The sequence below is a fragment of the Enhydra lutris genome, unplaced genomic scaffold (assembly GCF_002288905.1).
Source record: "Enhydra lutris kenyoni isolate GAN:26980312 unplaced genomic scaffold, ASM228890v2 scaffoldscaffold20, whole genome shotgun sequence".
NCBI classification, from domain to species: Eukaryota; Metazoa; Chordata; class Mammalia; order Carnivora; family Mustelidae; genus Enhydra; species Enhydra lutris.
This window is the reverse complement of record NW_019154104.1, coordinates 13,690,063-13,707,909: the sequence shown is the minus strand read 5'-3', so window position 1 is coordinate 13,707,909 and position 17,847 is coordinate 13,690,063. Positions and strand designations below refer to the sequence as shown.

At 34.6% G+C, this 17,847-nt stretch overlaps 1 protein-coding gene across 3 annotated transcripts in view; it reads right to left on the bottom strand.

Moving 5' to 3' along the window:
• Positions 1-17,847, bottom strand: part of LOC111148569 (centrosomal protein 128) — a 395,466-nt gene that overhangs the window by 321,119 nt on the left and 56,500 nt on the right. The gene's annotated exons all lie outside the window — the stretch shown is intronic.

Below are 17,847 nucleotides of genomic sequence, written 5' to 3'. Positions count from 1 at the left end.
AAGAAAAATTTTGATAATTCTAACATTTAGATTTAGCAAGGTGTATGTTCAGAGGACACCCAAATTGAGAAAAGCCAAATGCCAGAGGTCTCCCAACAAGATCTATGGTGCCCAACAGAAAAACGATTTTTAGACAAACAGCAAATGTGCTAAAAACCATTTTGATGCAGAGGCACCTGGGTGGCTCAGTCAGTTAAGCATCTGACTCTTGATTTTTGCTCAAGTCATGACCTCAGGGTGGTGAGATCCAGCTCTGCCTTGGATCTCTGTGCTCAGCAGGGAGTCTGCTAGAAATTCTCTCTCTCCCTCTTCCTCTGCCTGCCTTCCACCCTCATGTGTGCTCTATTAAATAAATAAGTCTTTTAAAAAACTTTTTTTTTTTAAGATTTTTTTTTATTTTATTTATTTGTCAGAGAGAGAGAGAGCGAGCACAGGCAGAGGCAGAGGGAGAAGCAGGCTCCCCACAGAACAAGGAGCCTGATGTGGGACTCGATCCCAGGACGCCGGGATCATGACCTGAGCCGAAGGCAGCTGCTTAACCAACTGAGCCACCCAGGCATCCCTAAAAAACTTTTTTTGATGTAAATATGATCAGTCATATTCAACTTCCTTAACTTACATATTCAACAAATAACTCCTAAATGCATTTACTATGTGTCAGGCACAATGCTGAAGCTACTAATATACATGCATATGAAATAACCATGGCCTCCTGTCAGGAAATTACAGCTCCCTCTCCCATGGCTCCAACTCTAATAAAAAGGAATTGAGTAAAAAATCAGAGAGGCATCATCAAAATGAAAAATAATTTTGGTTTGAGTATAGTAATAATATTATAACACTTACAGCATTCACTATGTCCAAGCGTTCTTCTTCTTATATATTAAATACATCATATACATTAAACATATACATTTAATCTTTATGATGTGGGAAACAAACACAAAAGAAAAAATTAGATTTGCTTACTACCTACAGTCCACTGACAAGTTCTTACAACAGGCAGAGTGACATTCCTTTAGGAACCCAGCTGCCTCAATGTTAACTCTTTGATAAGAGCAAAAGGCAATCTTTGCTTAACATTACCCTCACCCCCAGGATCCTAGAAGTCTACTTTAACATATAAAAATTCCCCTGAAAAATTCCTTTATCTCTAGCCCCCAAGATATATGTTAGCAATCATCCTCCAAGCATAGGACCCACTGATACACATCTGAAGGGTCTCATGACTGAGTTTTAACTAAATAGTAATAAATGACCTCTTCCTAACAATAGCTAGCCTCCTCAAGGCCCTGAAAACCTACCTCCAAAATAACTTGGAGGCTTGTGCCACCCTTAACCTCCTCCCAATTTGAAAGTATATAATCGGGCACTCCTCATAACCCTGGTACAGCTCTTTCTACCATGAGTTCTGTCCCTCTACTTTAATAAAACCACCCTTTTGGGGTGCCTGGGTGGCTCAGTTGGTTGGGTGACTGCCTTCAGCTCCAGTCATGATCCCAAGGTCCTGGAGTCAGGCCCTCATCAGGCTCCTTGCTCAGCGGGGAGCCTGCTTCTCCCTCTCCCTCTACCTGCTACTCGCCTGCTTGTGCTCCGCCAAATAAATAAACAAAATCTTTAAAAAACAAACAAACGAAAAACACCCTTTTGCATCGAAGATGTCTCAAGAATTCTTTTTAGGCATCAGCTCTGAACCCCAACATTTCAAACCATATCATTTATAAATCTACAAGTTACCACTAAGCCAATTTTATTAAGAGGGAAAGTGGAGTACAAATAGTTGAATTGTACTGCTTTTCAAGTAGTTATCAAATGACTTTGATGTTTGATATTTGTCCTTTCTGGTAAGGTCAGTGGAATTTGTAATAATATTTAACTCTATATGCTGTAATCTATTCATGGCAGAATGTGTTTATAAATTTTACCGGCACGAGACTACCCTAGAAACCTGAAACTGACTGCAGGCTTATAAAGGGCCTGCAGGTTGACATTATATGGTGTCAGAAGTGGGACCTGAAGGTGATGAACCCGGATGAACTAACAACCTCGGGCATTGTGTACGGTAGTCACTTCAGCCTCTTGCACCCTCTCTTTTTCCTTTTGGCATGACTGTTCCGAAACCTCTTTGAAAGGAACTATACTGGGTTCTCCTCATTACCCAAATGACAGCCAGACTTCAGGGGTTTGAGTCTTGGACATACGTCTCACAACTAAAGATGGCTGTACCTGACATCTGGTGTTGTACAAACCCTGGAGATTTTTCAATCAAATGAAAAAGAAGTAGCAGACATCAAGGTAGACTACTTCCACCCAATGCAAGTGGATTTCCATGCTGCTTTCCTCAGCCAATGGGCATGTGTAAGAGAATGAAAAGATACAAAGATGTTGTTGCTACATTTTTTAATCACTTCATAAAATTTGAACTATTTCACTCCTCAACATCATCATCTCAACCTAGCCCCATTTTGTTTTAAATAAGTTAAACAATTTGGTTATCTTTTCAATATTTGTTCACTGAGCTATAAACCAGCCTGGGCTTTTCCATGGTGGGGGTCGGGGGGTTGTTACAGAGAAGACGTCCTCTGGCAGCTGGTAAGTTTCATCAAACTATAAATAGCCTGATTCTAGATTCAAACTCCTGAGCAGAAGCCACTCCAACTCAAAAGGAGAATTAAGCTCCATTTCCCAAAAGGAAAATATCAAAAAATGTGTGATGTTATGTTAAAAACCACTAAAGTAATTAACACTCATTTTGGTAGATACTTTGAGACTACACAAATATCCTTAATGTTTCACCTACTAATTTTAACTCAAATCCAGAGCAAAGATAACACTATCAGGTCTTTTTTAGCCTACAAAATTTTCCCCCACCAAACCTTATACATGCCACCAGTTTCCTAGTACATTAACTCAGAGGTCAGTGCTCACCAGTATGTAGAACACTAAAACTCTTTGCATTTACCCCCAAGATAACTTGCTTACCCCCCAAAACACTAATAATTGAGCTGGAATTTATATAAAACTATTGTAGATCTATGGAGTACATTCATCAAAGCTATACCAAACACTGGTTATCCTTTTATTCCCTGTCCCCTTACATCTTCTCCATCCTCATTGTTTACTTTCTTTGTACCTTCTGGACCTCCCCCACAGCCTTCTCAACTCCCTCTCCAGGTTATGCAGAGCAGTTTGCCTCTACTCCAGTACTCAACTTTGAACAGTTATACCTGTAACCACACCCAACACTCCTACTTCCCCAACCCTGTGAAGACTTATCAGTTACCAGAACTCATTCCCCTGAAAGGGCAATGTGAGAAATTATTATTTTCATGCTCATACTAATAGATATTCAATCTTTATTTCTTAGAATTAGTATAAATATTAATAATTTTACTTGATATTAAAGAAACAAAAATCAATAAGCTGAACTTTAATTAAACAAATTGTTTTATAACACAGAATTATACCTTATAAAAACATAATTCTTCTGAAAGTCAACTTTTTTAAAAAGCCTAATTTCCATATATGAGCTAGTTGAATAAAAGAACCTCTAATTCTTTTGGATACCTCGGAATCTGCAAAAAAAATTTCCCTTCCTCCTCAGTTTCTACCTTCAACATCTGACCTGTTGTTTATAATATCCCTTTTCCAAATATACACTTTTCAATTATATTTGTACTTTGATGCCCAAAATGTTATTTAATACCTCCCTTTTTTACTTCTCCTTTTACTCTAAGGATATATGTCTTAGAAAAATTTAGTCAATGAGAACTTAAATTCTATTGTTTTCAGTAGAGGAGCCAAATGAGATCCTAAGGAGCAACCTAAAGCAAATTACTGTATTTCCACCATTTCATCTCGAAATGTCATTAAGTTTGAACATCATCTCTGCTTCCTACAGATGATGATCCTACAGATCATCAGTCAGTAAACAAGTAAACACACAGGCAATATTCTAGCCCAGAATACTGAACATATTTTCTACATTACCTAGTTTAAAATAAAAGACAAAGAAAATCTAACTCTTCAGACCTAGTAAATACATATTAATGCACTTTTAACTTCTAAAAACACAAATAACACTGAAGGAGAAGACTTTAAAAACTAACTGAATCAAAATTACAAGCTTTCTTTAAACCTTAACAATAAACTTTAACTCATATACTATCTTTTTAAGTATATAAGGCTGCACTAGATTTCTTTCCATTTGATTTAGATCAAACAATGAGAATTATATTAAAACTGACTCAGTAAAAGCAGTTATAAAAAGAGAAAAAAATCACATGCCAATGAATTTCCATTATTATGTTATTTTGTTTTTTAAAGCTTGTTTTTTTTTTTTCCTTAAAAGCAGTTTAGCTATAAAGCTATCATGTGCCCTGCTCCAGGATTCGACTGTCTTTTACATGTTTAAGTTTACAGCAACAACGCTAAGCCTTAATAGTGCATCCCTGGAGCACATTTAAATCTTTAATAACAATAATTTTTCTTCTTTCCCTTAAGTGTGACTATTTCCATTAAAAAGACTAACATATTGAGTATCATACTACTGCATTTCTTTAGAGGTAGAGGACTCTGAATTCTCATGGTTAAATATTAAAAAAAAAAAAAGCAGCCTTTTCTTCTAGAAAGTAAAGGAGAAAAGGAAGATGTTTGTAGACATCTCATCAGACCATAAAAATTCCCACAACTTTGGCAATAGGCATGTTTATCAAGAGGATCTAAAAACACACTCAAAAATAAAGAATAGGGGTGCCTGGGTGGCTCAGTGAGTTAAAGCCTCTGTCTTTTGCACAGGTCATGGTCTCAGGGTCCTGGGATCGAGTCCCGCTGTCGGGCTCTCTGCTCAGTGGGAAACCTGCTTCCCCCTCTCTCTCTGCCTGGCTCTCTGTTTACTTACGATCTCTCTGTCAAATAAATAAATAAAATCTTTAAAAAAATAAAATAAAATAAAGAACAAATAGGGAATTAAAGGCCCTTTGTCCACTGTAAAGGGACCAGCCAGCTTGGGTAAGAATCATGGAGCTGGAATGAAAGAGAGGTAGGTCTATGTTAACTCCCACACATGCCACTGAAATTTGGAAAAAAAAAAAAAAAAGATGAACATAAACTATCCTGTCTCATTCTAATCATTGAGCAGTGCTCCAAGTGCATGCCTTTGGTCACAAGGGCAAGAACATGTAGATGACTCACTGGTAAACCAACAAGACTATAGAAAAACAAGTCTGTTCACATGGAACAATAGGTCAGTAACATTACCCTTTAAAAGGTACAAACTTCCAAGTCAGATTTTTTTTCCCAGTAACAAAGAATAAAGTCATGTCACTGAGAATTAGAAAAGTATTGCTCTTACTATATATTATTAAAGACTTGATTTTTTTTTTTTTTGAGCAGTTTTAGGTTCATAGCAAAACTGAGAGGGAAGTGGAGTTCCCATATATACCAGTGTCCTCATACCTGCATAACTTCCCCATTATCAACATCCTTCAACAAAGTAGTACACATTTGTTACAACTGATGAACCTACACTGACACGATGTAATCACTCATAATGTACATTAGGGTTCATTTTTGGTGCTGTGTACTCTATGGGTTTGAACCAATTTATAATGACAGTTATCTATCATTACAGTATCATAATATATTTTCATAGTGTATTTTCACTAAAAATCCTGTGCTCTACCTATTCATCCCCTACCTCCTAAATTCTGGCAACTACTAATCTCTTTATTGTCTCTATGGTTTTTCTTTCCCAGAATGTCATATAGTCGGAATCCTATAGTATGTAGTCTTTTCAGATTATTCTTTCACTTAATAATATGCCTGTAAAGTTCCTCTATGCTTTTTCATTGCTTCATAGCTCATTTGACTATATTTTTATAATTAAATTCTTCATGGAGATACAAAATAAAAGTCAGCAAGTATTTTAAGCTTCGCAATATAATGCAATTCTGATGGGAATTAGACCACATGAACTATAAAGCTAAAAGTTTATATTTATGGATATTAAAAATTTTAAATAGCTTTAAGAACAACTGTCATATTTCAAATCAAGAAAAAACATTATTAAGTACTTAATATGTATACTTAATACTGTAATAAGAAACATATTTGAGATTTTTTTTTTAAAAGACAGAAATCTGGTGTCTATTTCCAAAATTATCTTTTGAAAACCTAAATCACAACTCTAAAACCATCAAATATCAATAGAATAATACATATTTTGAAAAGGAATATATATGCATATTGCAGCAGGATTTTATTGCTCATAACTAATACTACTCACTTAAATTAACATAGATTTTATTTCTGTCAAGCTCTGTGAATTTCTAAATTTTGTTTTTTCCTAAATCAAGTTAGAGATTCCTCCCACATGAGAACTAGCTAAAGTCATGGAAAATTTTAGCCTTTAAGTTCATCCAGTTGGGGATTATCTGTGCCAACAAAAACCAAACCAAACAAAACAAAACAAAAAAAGTTTCTTTTCAAGGCAGAAAACAATGCATTCATATTCTAAATCCCTGAACCAATATCTAACTCAAAAATAGTTAGATTTTACTCAAATTATTCAAAGAAATTTATTTTTCAGCCATAACCAAGGAACAAAAATTCTATACAAACTACCACAAAAAAAAAAAAAAAAATTAGTAAATTAAAGTAGAATTGCATGATAAAGGCCAAAGAGAATCCAAATGTGATCATTACCATTATAACACCATACAGATTTTTGGGCTATCAAAGGGAGAAATTCTAAAAACCTTCTGTCAGTTGAATTATGTATATTTTCCAGATGGAAGTGGTAAGCATATTGTGTGTGGAGTCACAAGATACAACCATTCCTGTTTTTCAAAAGGCAGAGTAATATCAAGTATCATGTAGTTAAGTAAGATTTATCAGTAGTTTAAGTACATGGGTATTACTTCTGATGGCAATTGTAATCCTTAATGATGTTCTTTAAAGATACCTGAGGTTTTGAAACATAAAACTCAAAGTTTCTCTTTGAGAATGGCCCAGATGTCTATTTTTTTTTTCTTTTTTGTCTTATGATAAGGTGTTAGTTTTTTCAGGAATCCAAAGAGCTTTTATAGAAACTATTGTGATAGGGTAGAGGGTCACATATTACTGACCTATTTTCCCCAATGAATAGGAAACTTACTGTTTCTACTATGTCCATATTTATGGAGTCTGTGACTGGCTGGGGCACCCTTTGCCAACAAAGCCAACCAAGGTCATGGGTTCAATCACCATGAGAGCCAATTCCCTTTGCTCTGTTCCATGGTCATAGTCTTTACCCTAAACCTTAGCCAAAGCCACATGGAAGACTAACCAGGCCAGAGACCCTGGATGAATCAGCAAGATCTACCAGGACTATAAAAATAACACAAAAGTAAAAGCCCTATTGACTACTGTCAGGATTTCATTCTTTAAATGTTATTAAATTTGCCAATCTGCAAAACAAAACCTTAATTACTGCCTACAAAGTTGGTTAGCTAAAAAGACACTCAAGTCTTTTGCCTTCTTTAATTCAAAAGCAACAATGGTAATGAGTATTATTCCCTAAAATGCCACTGCTTTTACTGGAACAGACTTTATTTTTATGCAATCTTTTACTTAAGAAAAATCTTGCAAGTAAAGTTAAATGTGAGCCCAACAAGTGCACTTTCCAGGATTTCCTTCAAAATCAAAAAGCAAAGGCTCTTAGTGGAGGGTCTGTTTTTATCTGAGTGAGTAGTTTCCTCTTTGAAAAAGGACACTCAGAGTTTTATTAGAAACCCCAGAGTAATATGATACTTCATTTGACTTTCTAAATACAGGACCACTGAGTTAGAATTGTTGACAAACAGAAGATCATAGGTAATTACAAAAATTTTATTTAAAATTTCTCAAGTTTAAAAAAAAACAAGTAAAATAAAATTTCTCAAGTTTCATATGTATTTGAGTAGAATGCCCTTAAATATACAACACCTTTCACTGTTTTAGAGTTAGAGGATGTTATTTTATGCCTTTGGATTTTTTTTTTTTTCACTATTTTCTAATCAAAATAAAACCGTACCAAGTCAATAAATAAGTCTATCTGGAGCAGAGTGGTCTTTGTTTACACAACATTACTATGCACTCAGTAGTTGCCCAATAAATATTAAATGATAATGATGGAAAAGGGCTTTATAAACAGATGGTCTAGTGTAAATTCACTGGAAATGTAGATAGAAACATTACACTCTTCAAGAAAAGCACAAAGTAGAAATTAAACAAGTCCTACACTCAGAAAATCTCAGGCTATTGTCAGGCAGCTGTTCAGTCAACAAGAGCACAGACATTTTTCATCATCATCACAGCATTAGCTGCATTAAATGTCTATTTGCATACGCTGCTACACAAAGGGACTCACACAGATTCATGCTAGCTTTATTTGTTATAGTTTACAATGATAATATTAGCAAGAACAAGTAAGTACACACAGCAAAATAAATGTACTTAAACAATACTTTAAGATCTAATCATATATGGTATGAACATAAAATGTGTCAAGACTTAAATGCAACTCACAGCAGCAGTAAGAGTATTTATTCCTAATGCAAACCTCAACTATTTCCAAACAGATTCTGAGGTGCTTTACAAGAACATCTACACACATGCTTCAAGAATAGGTGAAATAAAGAAAGGAGTCAGAGGCCACAATGGCCATTTTGGAGAAAATAAGAAAGAACTGTTCAAGAACCTAGAGAGCAAATATCAGGGAGGAAAAAAGTAGAACAAAAAAATCATATAAGGACTAACTTCAATGAGGTAGGAACAAGCAAACTGATCAACCCAGGAAGGTATCTTGAAAAATACACCTTATTCAAAAACATTTGAATAATAAAAAAAATATGTTACATACATTGGAGGATTTTGGAGAAAGGTCATTGAAATGAAAAGGTGAAAGGGGATAGAAAGTACACTGTAAACACTTAATAATTAATATCCTTAGGTAATATTTTCTTAATAAAGTAAAAACCCTAAGAAGAGATGACATAAGTATTATGCAGAAATGAGATTTTAAGAATCTCAGGACAACTGACATCTACACACCATCTCATAAAACCGCAACCCTCAAAGGAACCCAAAAACCTTCCCTAGCATGCTAACCCTTAGCATTTTACTTCTCTTACGATGTAGGATACAGTTCTAGATTTTCAACTTCTGTTTTGTCAATATTATAAACAGCAGGCTCCTGAAATATATGATCTAGAATATTCTTTAATCCAGCCAGCTATTACTATCAATATTTCCCAACAAAGGAAAGGGAACATGGCTTGTGGAAACTGTCTATATGATATACATGAACCACATGGGAAGTTTGCTCTGCGAACGGAAATTCAGGTACTGAATGAGTACAAGGTTGAAAGAGACAGCATATAAGATCTCTTCCAGCTTCTTTTTTACAAGGAATTTTGGGGAAAAAAATATTTTCCACAGAAAAAAATACTAAAAGGATTTTAGTGTCATCTGAAATGATCAAAGCCTAATAAAACAGACTTAGCGGTTAAAGCAGCAGGGGTGGGGTGCAGGATGCAAAGAGGTAAATCAAGAAAAAGACTAAGGAAGAAGATCGGAGAACATGAAAGGTCTTGGACCTGCGCATTTCAAGCTGTGCCAAATAGTGTTCAATCGGCTTTGAAAGACAAATCCCATAATAGACAATCATTCTCCTCCATCTATTTCCTTTTTATCAGCATGGTAACATTAATAGTTCTTTCACAACCTTACAGAAAAGTGTTTAACTTTAGCCTTGTAATCCATAAGTGATAAACATAAAAGAGAGATGAAAATAATTAACATGGTATAAAATAGTAAGAGAACAATACTGTAAATCAAAACTATAGTGAGTTAGAATTTAAATATCTATTTTGGGCATGGATTGGTAAAGTGCTTATCATGCAGCAATAAGCAATGGGGTAGAATCACACTCATTAAAAGAAATGCCCCAAATGATTTGAAAACACAAACTCTCAGCAAAAATGCCACTTCTTCCACCCAAATTTTCCCAAATGGTCAAGAAGAGATAACTATTTTCCCTCTGGGCTGCTGTAAAGCCTATTTCAAAACTGAAATAACACCCTTAGTGAATTACAGAGATTGTTAACATTTCTTTCTCAGCTAAACTGGGAGTCCCTCAAAGTCAAGGCAAGCTTTAAGTACCATTAAATCTCCAGTCCCCAGCACATTACCTGTCATACACTAAGTACACGAAGGTATAGGCTGCATATTTTACTATGCATAGTTCTGACTACAGAGTAGACAATATTTATTCATCCTTTCCTCCAAGAAACACTTCTTGGGCCCCTATTTCATGCCTGCCATAGCTCTAGGTACTGGAGACACAGCAGTGAGCAATGTGCCTGCCTGAATATTGGTCAGGGGGCAGACAGATGACCAGTAATGAAAAGTGCTAATAAAAAAATAAAAATAAAAAAAAGAGTGTGAGGCAGTGTGAGGGGCGCAGGAATGAAGAAAGGGTTTACCAAGGATAGTTAATAAGGCCTTGCTGAAGAAGGGTTCTGAAAGCCCAGCTGAAAGATCTGAAAGACTTGAGGGTAAACAGCAAAGCAACTGTTTCCAGAGTTGAAAATTCCTGGCTCTGGAAATGGAAAGTGTAAATGTCCAAAAGCAGGAGGATGCCCGACATGTCTGTGGAAAAGCAAGAAGGCAAGCCTAGTTGGCCTACAGTGGACAAGAAGAATGACAGAGAATTAAGGTTGTGGGTATGCAGGAACCATAAGTGAGGAGGCTTGTAGGCTGAGGACTTTACATTTTATTCTGAATATGATAAAGAAACCGCTGAAGGGTTCTGAAGAATGATGTGGCACTATCTGATTCTGTGGGGAAAAGACTGTAGGAAGGTAAGAATGGGAGCAAGGGGGCTGGCTACTGCACCAGCCCAAGCAGGAGAAAATAGAGACAAGAAGATAGACGAGAATAGGAGCGATAGAAGGGGTGAGGAGTGATCAATTCAGAAAACATTTCTTAAATATTGCTGATGCAGTGCCTGGACAGCTTAGTTGGTTAAGCACCCAACTCTTAATTTTGGCTTAGATTGTGATGTCAAAGTCATGGGACCAGGCCCCATATCCGCTTGCCCCACTTCCCTTGCTCTTCCTCCTTGCTCTCTTTCTCTCTCTCCATCTAAAATGAATAAATAAAACCTTTAAAAATAAATAAATAGAACTGACAGAATTTAATGATGGATAGGATGTGAAGGATGAGAGAAATGGTAAAGGGGAGAACATAAAGGAACCACATAAAATTTTTTAAGTATAAAGTTAACATTGCTTTTGTCATCAAGATAAGCATCCATCCTTTTAGAAGAAATAAATCATAGGAGCTACTTACTAGGCTGAACCACACAAAAAGACATAATTTAGCACCTTCTATACAAGTTCCCAGGTCAGGAGGGGAAAGAACAGGAAATGGAGCTTCAGCAACCCAAGTCTGCCCAGGCTTTGCAGCTTTAAATCACAGTACCACTCTAACTTGATTCCCATCCACGTCTGATATTGGCTAACAGTGCTTCAGGATCTCAATCCCAGATGAAAAATAGGAAACTGAACAACTTTTTCTCCTTGCCAAATAAGCCCATGGAATGAGGACATAAGGTTACACGTGTAAATAGTGTTCTAACTTGACTGTAAGTGATGTTAGAAAAACCTAAGCAACTTCTCATTTCTTGAGTAATAAGTAATACCACAGCTTCAGTATTTAAAAAAAAAAAAAAGAGAGAGAGAGAGAGAGAGAGATCTAGGATACTAAATACAAATGTAAATCAACCAGAAATGAAAGGAATCATACAGCTACAAAAAACACTTTGTATCAGGTGAAAGAGACACAAACAAGACCACACAAAGGGAAATCAACATAGAATGCCAGTGGAAAATGACTGTTCCTGGGTTAGGTGGACAACAAGGTACAAAGGCAGTGATGATTAAGGAAAAGAAAATGATAACTGGAAAAGGTTTGCATCTATATAAAATAAAAATGTAGAGAAAGTATCTTTGGGACATTCCTGCATAGATTAGATACATGAACCACGGACAAGGGCATGGGAATACATGATTCCAGTGACAGAAACTCTCATATCAAATTATAGTCTCTAACTGTTTTACTATATGTAAAAAGATCTTTTCCACAGAGGGAGGAGAGAGGGAAAGAGGAAGAATTGTAACCCTAAATACGAAGAATGAAAGAAACTCCAACAAAAAGGCATAAAAATGACAGCATTAGTGTTAAATATAACAGATGTCTTATTACATAGTACTCAGTGTGTCATATTTTATTTTTCAACTGTAGAAAGCAACACTGTTTCAAATTTAAATTTCCAAATAGAAATAGTTAGATAATTATATTCTTTTTCAGTTGCAATGCTTGTGCCAGGTACACATTCAGGGAGCCCTAACAGTTGAGATATATATATGTTATCATCATTTTCTAAGATAGTTTACCGACTTTAATGCAGGAGCCTGCTGGGTCACAATTGATGGTTCAACACTGACGACTAGTGGCCAAAAATATGTAGTAATTCCCTATTTCTAAGTACTCTCCTAAGAATTTTATCTAAATTTGAAACATGTAGTATAAATTATGAAACATATTAAAAGAATTTTCAAACATTCCAAAAATTACAAAGGAAAAACCTGTATCTCTTACGTCTTTTCTGTCTCCAAATCAAACTCAATCAGCCTTTGATATTGACCCATAATGGGAACAACACCATAAGGTGTTAGTTCATTCACATCCTCACAGTTGAATTAACACTTTCAGAAATCCATAATTAATATTTTAAAGAGATATTACTTTCAGAATTCATGTACCTGAGCAGTCCTAGTCTAATTTTTTTTCTAACTTTGTCTGTTAGGCACTAAGAAATCAGAAATTTAGCTGTCCTAAATTCCCAAAATAATGTGAAAAACAGTATAGTACCATATAAAAATACTCTTTCTAAAAAGTTAAAATTTAATTTTGGTTGCCTTAATTCTTAAAGACTGCTTGTAGGAGTTCAGTTAAATTATTCAACTTCAAAGAGGTTAATAATTGTTAACATTCACTTTCTTTGCAGGAATAGGATAATACAACACAGGCAAATCTTTGAAAGAGAAAAAAAGTTTGTTTTTTTAACCAAGAGTGTAACAACACTCAACCAAATGGTCACTTACATGTGAAAACAATGGGAATTTCTTCAACAGCTATTAACAGACTGTCTGCAGTGGGATAAACACTGAATTACATGCCCCAGAAAACAGGTGAGATGGACAAAGTTCCTGCCAACAGCATTCCCATTTTGGTGGGAAAGACATACAATAACATAAACGAATATACAGTTATAGGTGGTGTTAAGTGCTATGAAAAGATAAAGTAATATGATATGATAGAAAACAATGGGACAGAAAAGAGCTATTTATTTATTTTTTTTTAGTTGTTTTTATTTATTTTGGTGGGGAGGGGCAGAGGGAGAAAATTTCAAACAGACTCCCTACTGAGCACAGAACTCCTCTCAGGGCTTGATCTCAGGACTTTGAGATCATGACCTGGGCCAAAATCAAGAGTCTAGTTTTTTTTTAGTTTGGCTCAACCAAATGAGCCACCCAGGCATTCCAGAAAAGAGCTATTTTAGAAAAGGGAGGGGCAGGGCAGTTCTCTCTGAAGAGGTGGCAACAATTAAACCCAAAGGATGAGAAAGATGTAAGTTTAATGAGGGTCTGAAGAAAAGTGTTCATGTGAGACATGAGAGGAAATCACTGTGCTTAGAGCACAGATTTTTAGAACAATTTGTAGTTATAGATGCAATTTTTAAATTTGAGAATAACCATTTAAAAAATGGAAATATAATCAAAGCCATAAGTATAAAAATGAATATATAACACATTTCAATCCAGTAGAAAACCAAAAAAGGGGGGGAAGGGGAAAAAACAACAAAAATGAAAAGATGTTAAAAAAACAAATAAAAGGATAAAAACATTTCCAAATGCATCAATAATTTTAAGAAAAAGTGACTAACCCAGCCATTAAAAAAGTCATAATTTATCAAATGATATTTTTAAAGTCCAGCTGTAAAGTGTTTATAAGAAAAAGAAACATAAAAAAATAAGTTACAAAGTAAAGATTAAAATATAGCAGAAAAATCATATGCCAAGACAGTAACTCAAAAGAATGCTAATACCAAGAGGAACACTACAGATTAAAAAATAATTGTCCAAGAAGTAATTAATTCATATCCATGAAAGAGCCACAAAACAGAACAAGACTAAAAATAAAAAAAACTAGTAAAAAAAAAATCACAGAGATAAATTAACAATCCTTATACTGACAGGCTCTAGACGGACATATTTAATAGAACACAAAAGAACAGAACAACAAAATTTACTAACTTGACGTACTAAATTATAGGAGTGTGCATGTATGTGTGTCATATGCTAAACTGAAAATGTGTTAAATTTTTGTACTCATAAAATCTACCCAAAAAAACTGATCATGGTACCAGGTGTCAAAATGGAAGTTTCAACAAATTTCAAAGGAATTAAAAATTAATAATAAAAAGAGTTAAGTAAGAATACACACATTTGGATTTTTCAAAAGGCATTCCTAAGTAAGTCTTAAGTTACAGAGAAAGTCATAAAAGAAACTATAAAAGATTTAGAAATAAACCACCATAAAAGAATAGCATATCAAAATATATGGTAATTTAGTGATAAATTCACAGTAATTTTTATAAGCAGAAAAATCAGCTAATGTTTCAACTTGTAAATCTAAAAACTGAAACAGAGTAATCCTAAAAACAAAAAAGGAAGAAAAAATAGAGTTAAAAACAGAAGTTGATGGACTAATAAAGCTAGTCAAAATAAAAACGAATAATCACATGTCTAGCAAAACTAATAAAGAAAAAGGAATAGCTAATATTTAAGCAAGAAAGTATATAGCTTCAAAGCAAAATTTAAAAATAATAAATCAGGGCTATGATTGCTTTTAAAATTAACTTCAAAATACAGGCAAAATGGATAACAAAAAATCACCAATTACCAAACTGACTTAAAAAATAAAAAGCTATACAAACCAAAACAAACAAACAAAAAAGAAGAAAAACTGAAAACCTCAGCCACTAAAAGGATAACAGGTACAAATGGTTTTATAGGTGAGTTTTAATAAACAATCAAGAAACAGACAGCACCTCTCTTAAACAGAGCTAGAAAAGAGAAAAAGAATCTACCTAACTCATTTTATGGGGTTAATGTAACCTTGCTTCCAAAACCAAAAAGAGCAGTAGAAAGAAAATTATAAGCCCTCAATCATTAATAGAAATATAAAAGTCCTAAGAAAACACTAGCAAATTAACTCAGCAATGTATAAAAAATAAATGCTGGGAGGGGTCAATATCGATTAATAAAGTCAACCATATTTCAATATCAAAAAAGAAATATAGCAAGCACCAAGAGTATTTGATAAATTCTACAACACATTATGATTTTTTTAAAAGAAACAAACACAACTCTTCAAAATCTAGGAATAGAAGGCAATGTTCTTAATCTGGTAGAGAACAGCATTGAAAAAACCAGAAGCAAACACATGCAACAAGATTAACACTTTAGAAGCATCCCTATAAAAACAGGAATAAAGCAAGAATTCTTGCTCTTTATTTCTAGTCGACATTGCACTTAAGTTTCTAGCCAATGCAATAAAGCAACGACAAAGAATTACAAAGTTAGAGACTAAATTGCCTTTCATTTCATATATGATTATCTACACAGTATATAGTACATGATAGTAATACATGAAAGCTGCTAACAAATTATAAAATAAGATCACTAAGCAAAATTGTTGCATACAAGAGCCATGCATAAAACGAATTACTCTCCTATATACTATAACTAACCAATCAGAGATGTAATAAAAGAAAATATTCCATTCACAATAGAAAGATACTTAGGAATAAGTCCAACAAAAGATGAATAAGACCTTTATATATAATTATAAAACATTATTGAAGAACACTAGAAAACACCTCTCTTCAAATTAATCCATGTAGTCAGTATAATTACAATCAAAATGCCAGCAGGATTTTTCAAGGAACATGACAAGAGATTTTCATTATCATTTACCAAAGTATAATGAAAGCTATAATAATGGAGATAAAATGATATCAATTCAGGGGTAGACAAACAGATCAATAGAAAAGCATATAGAGCCAGAGAGATACCATGGGAAACTAGATATATAACAGAAGTGGCATTTAAATCAGAGGAGAAAGACAAATTATTCAAAAATGATGCTGAGGCAACTCATTAGTCACATAAAAAATAAAAGATTCCTTCCTCGTGCCACTAAAAAAGTAAAATTCCTGAGGGAAAGCACAGTAATCTAATATTTTCAAATGAGCAAATGATAAACAAGCTATCTGCACAGGCACAAATGCAAACTGCCAAAAAAAATATGTGAAAAGATATTCAAATTTACTAATAGAGAAATGCAAATAAACATAAAAATGAGTTAACACTTGATACCCATGAGCCTGGCAAAAATTAAAGAGAATGTAGGGAAAAGTGCCATTTTCAACCATTTTACTAACAGAAATGTAAAAGGTTAGAACCTTTTGGAAAAAATAATCTGGTAGCCTCTATTATAACAAAAATTCATCTCTGGTAATGAAAGATTAAGTTAGAACCACATCAGCTAGTTCAAGGAATTTCCAGAAAGTACTGGTGAGAGGAAAAAGCAAAAAGCAGAATTGTGTGTGTGTGTGTGTGTGTGTGTGTGTGTGTGTGTGTGTAAAATGTGATCTCATTTTATTAAAATGAAACATACCAAAAAAGTTCTATATATGCAAAGGCAAATATGGTCCATATACATCTGTCTAGGATAATTAAGAGTAACGATTAAGGAAAATATAAAGGGATCAATCTACCAGGCTGTTCAGACTGGTTCCTTTTTCTTAGGGAATGGGGTTAATGGTTGATGATCAGAGAATACATAAGAGATGGGGGGGGTGCGGGAGGAGGTGGGGGGAATAAGCCAAACAAATAAAACAAAAGCTGCATTAAAAAGAGAATGTATGAGCATTTATAATATGATCACATTTAATTATACATTTAAATTATGTATGAATAAATACTTTCATATTAAATTACCTAATAAAAATGTTCAAAGAATTATGTAAGAAATAAAACTAAAACAGTGGATCAAAACAGTGTATGAATATGGTCACTACTTAATGCATTTGACAAATATTTATTAAGTACATACTATGTGAAATGTTAAAAATGCAAAATGTTAAAAAAGAATACAATTAAATATCAAGAAATTAATTCGTAATAATCTGGGAAAAAAAAAAAACTCATGTTAAATAGATCACTAGAGGGGCATCTGGGTGGTTCAGTGGGTTAAAGCCTCTGCCTTCGGCTCGGGTCGTGGTCCCAGGGTCCTGGGATCGAGCCCCGCATCGGGCTCTCTGCTCAGCGGGGAGTCTGCTTCCACCTCTCTCTCTCTTTCTCTGCCTGCCTCTCTGCCTACTTGTGATCTCTGCCTGTCAAATAAATAAATAAAATCTTTAAAAAAAAAAAAATAGATCACTAGAGGGGCGCCTGGGTGGCTCGGTGGGTTAAAGCCTCTGCCTTCAGCTCAGTTCATGGTCTCAGGGTCCTGGGATCGAGGATCACATCAGGCTCTCTGCTCAGCGGGGAACCTGCTTCCCCCTCTCTCTCTGCCTGCCTCTCTGCCTACTTGTGATCTCTCTCTGTCAAATAAATAAATAAAATCTTTAAAAAAAAAAATAGATCACTAGAAACAGAACAGTGAGGAGAAAAAAAGCCATCATTGCAAAAG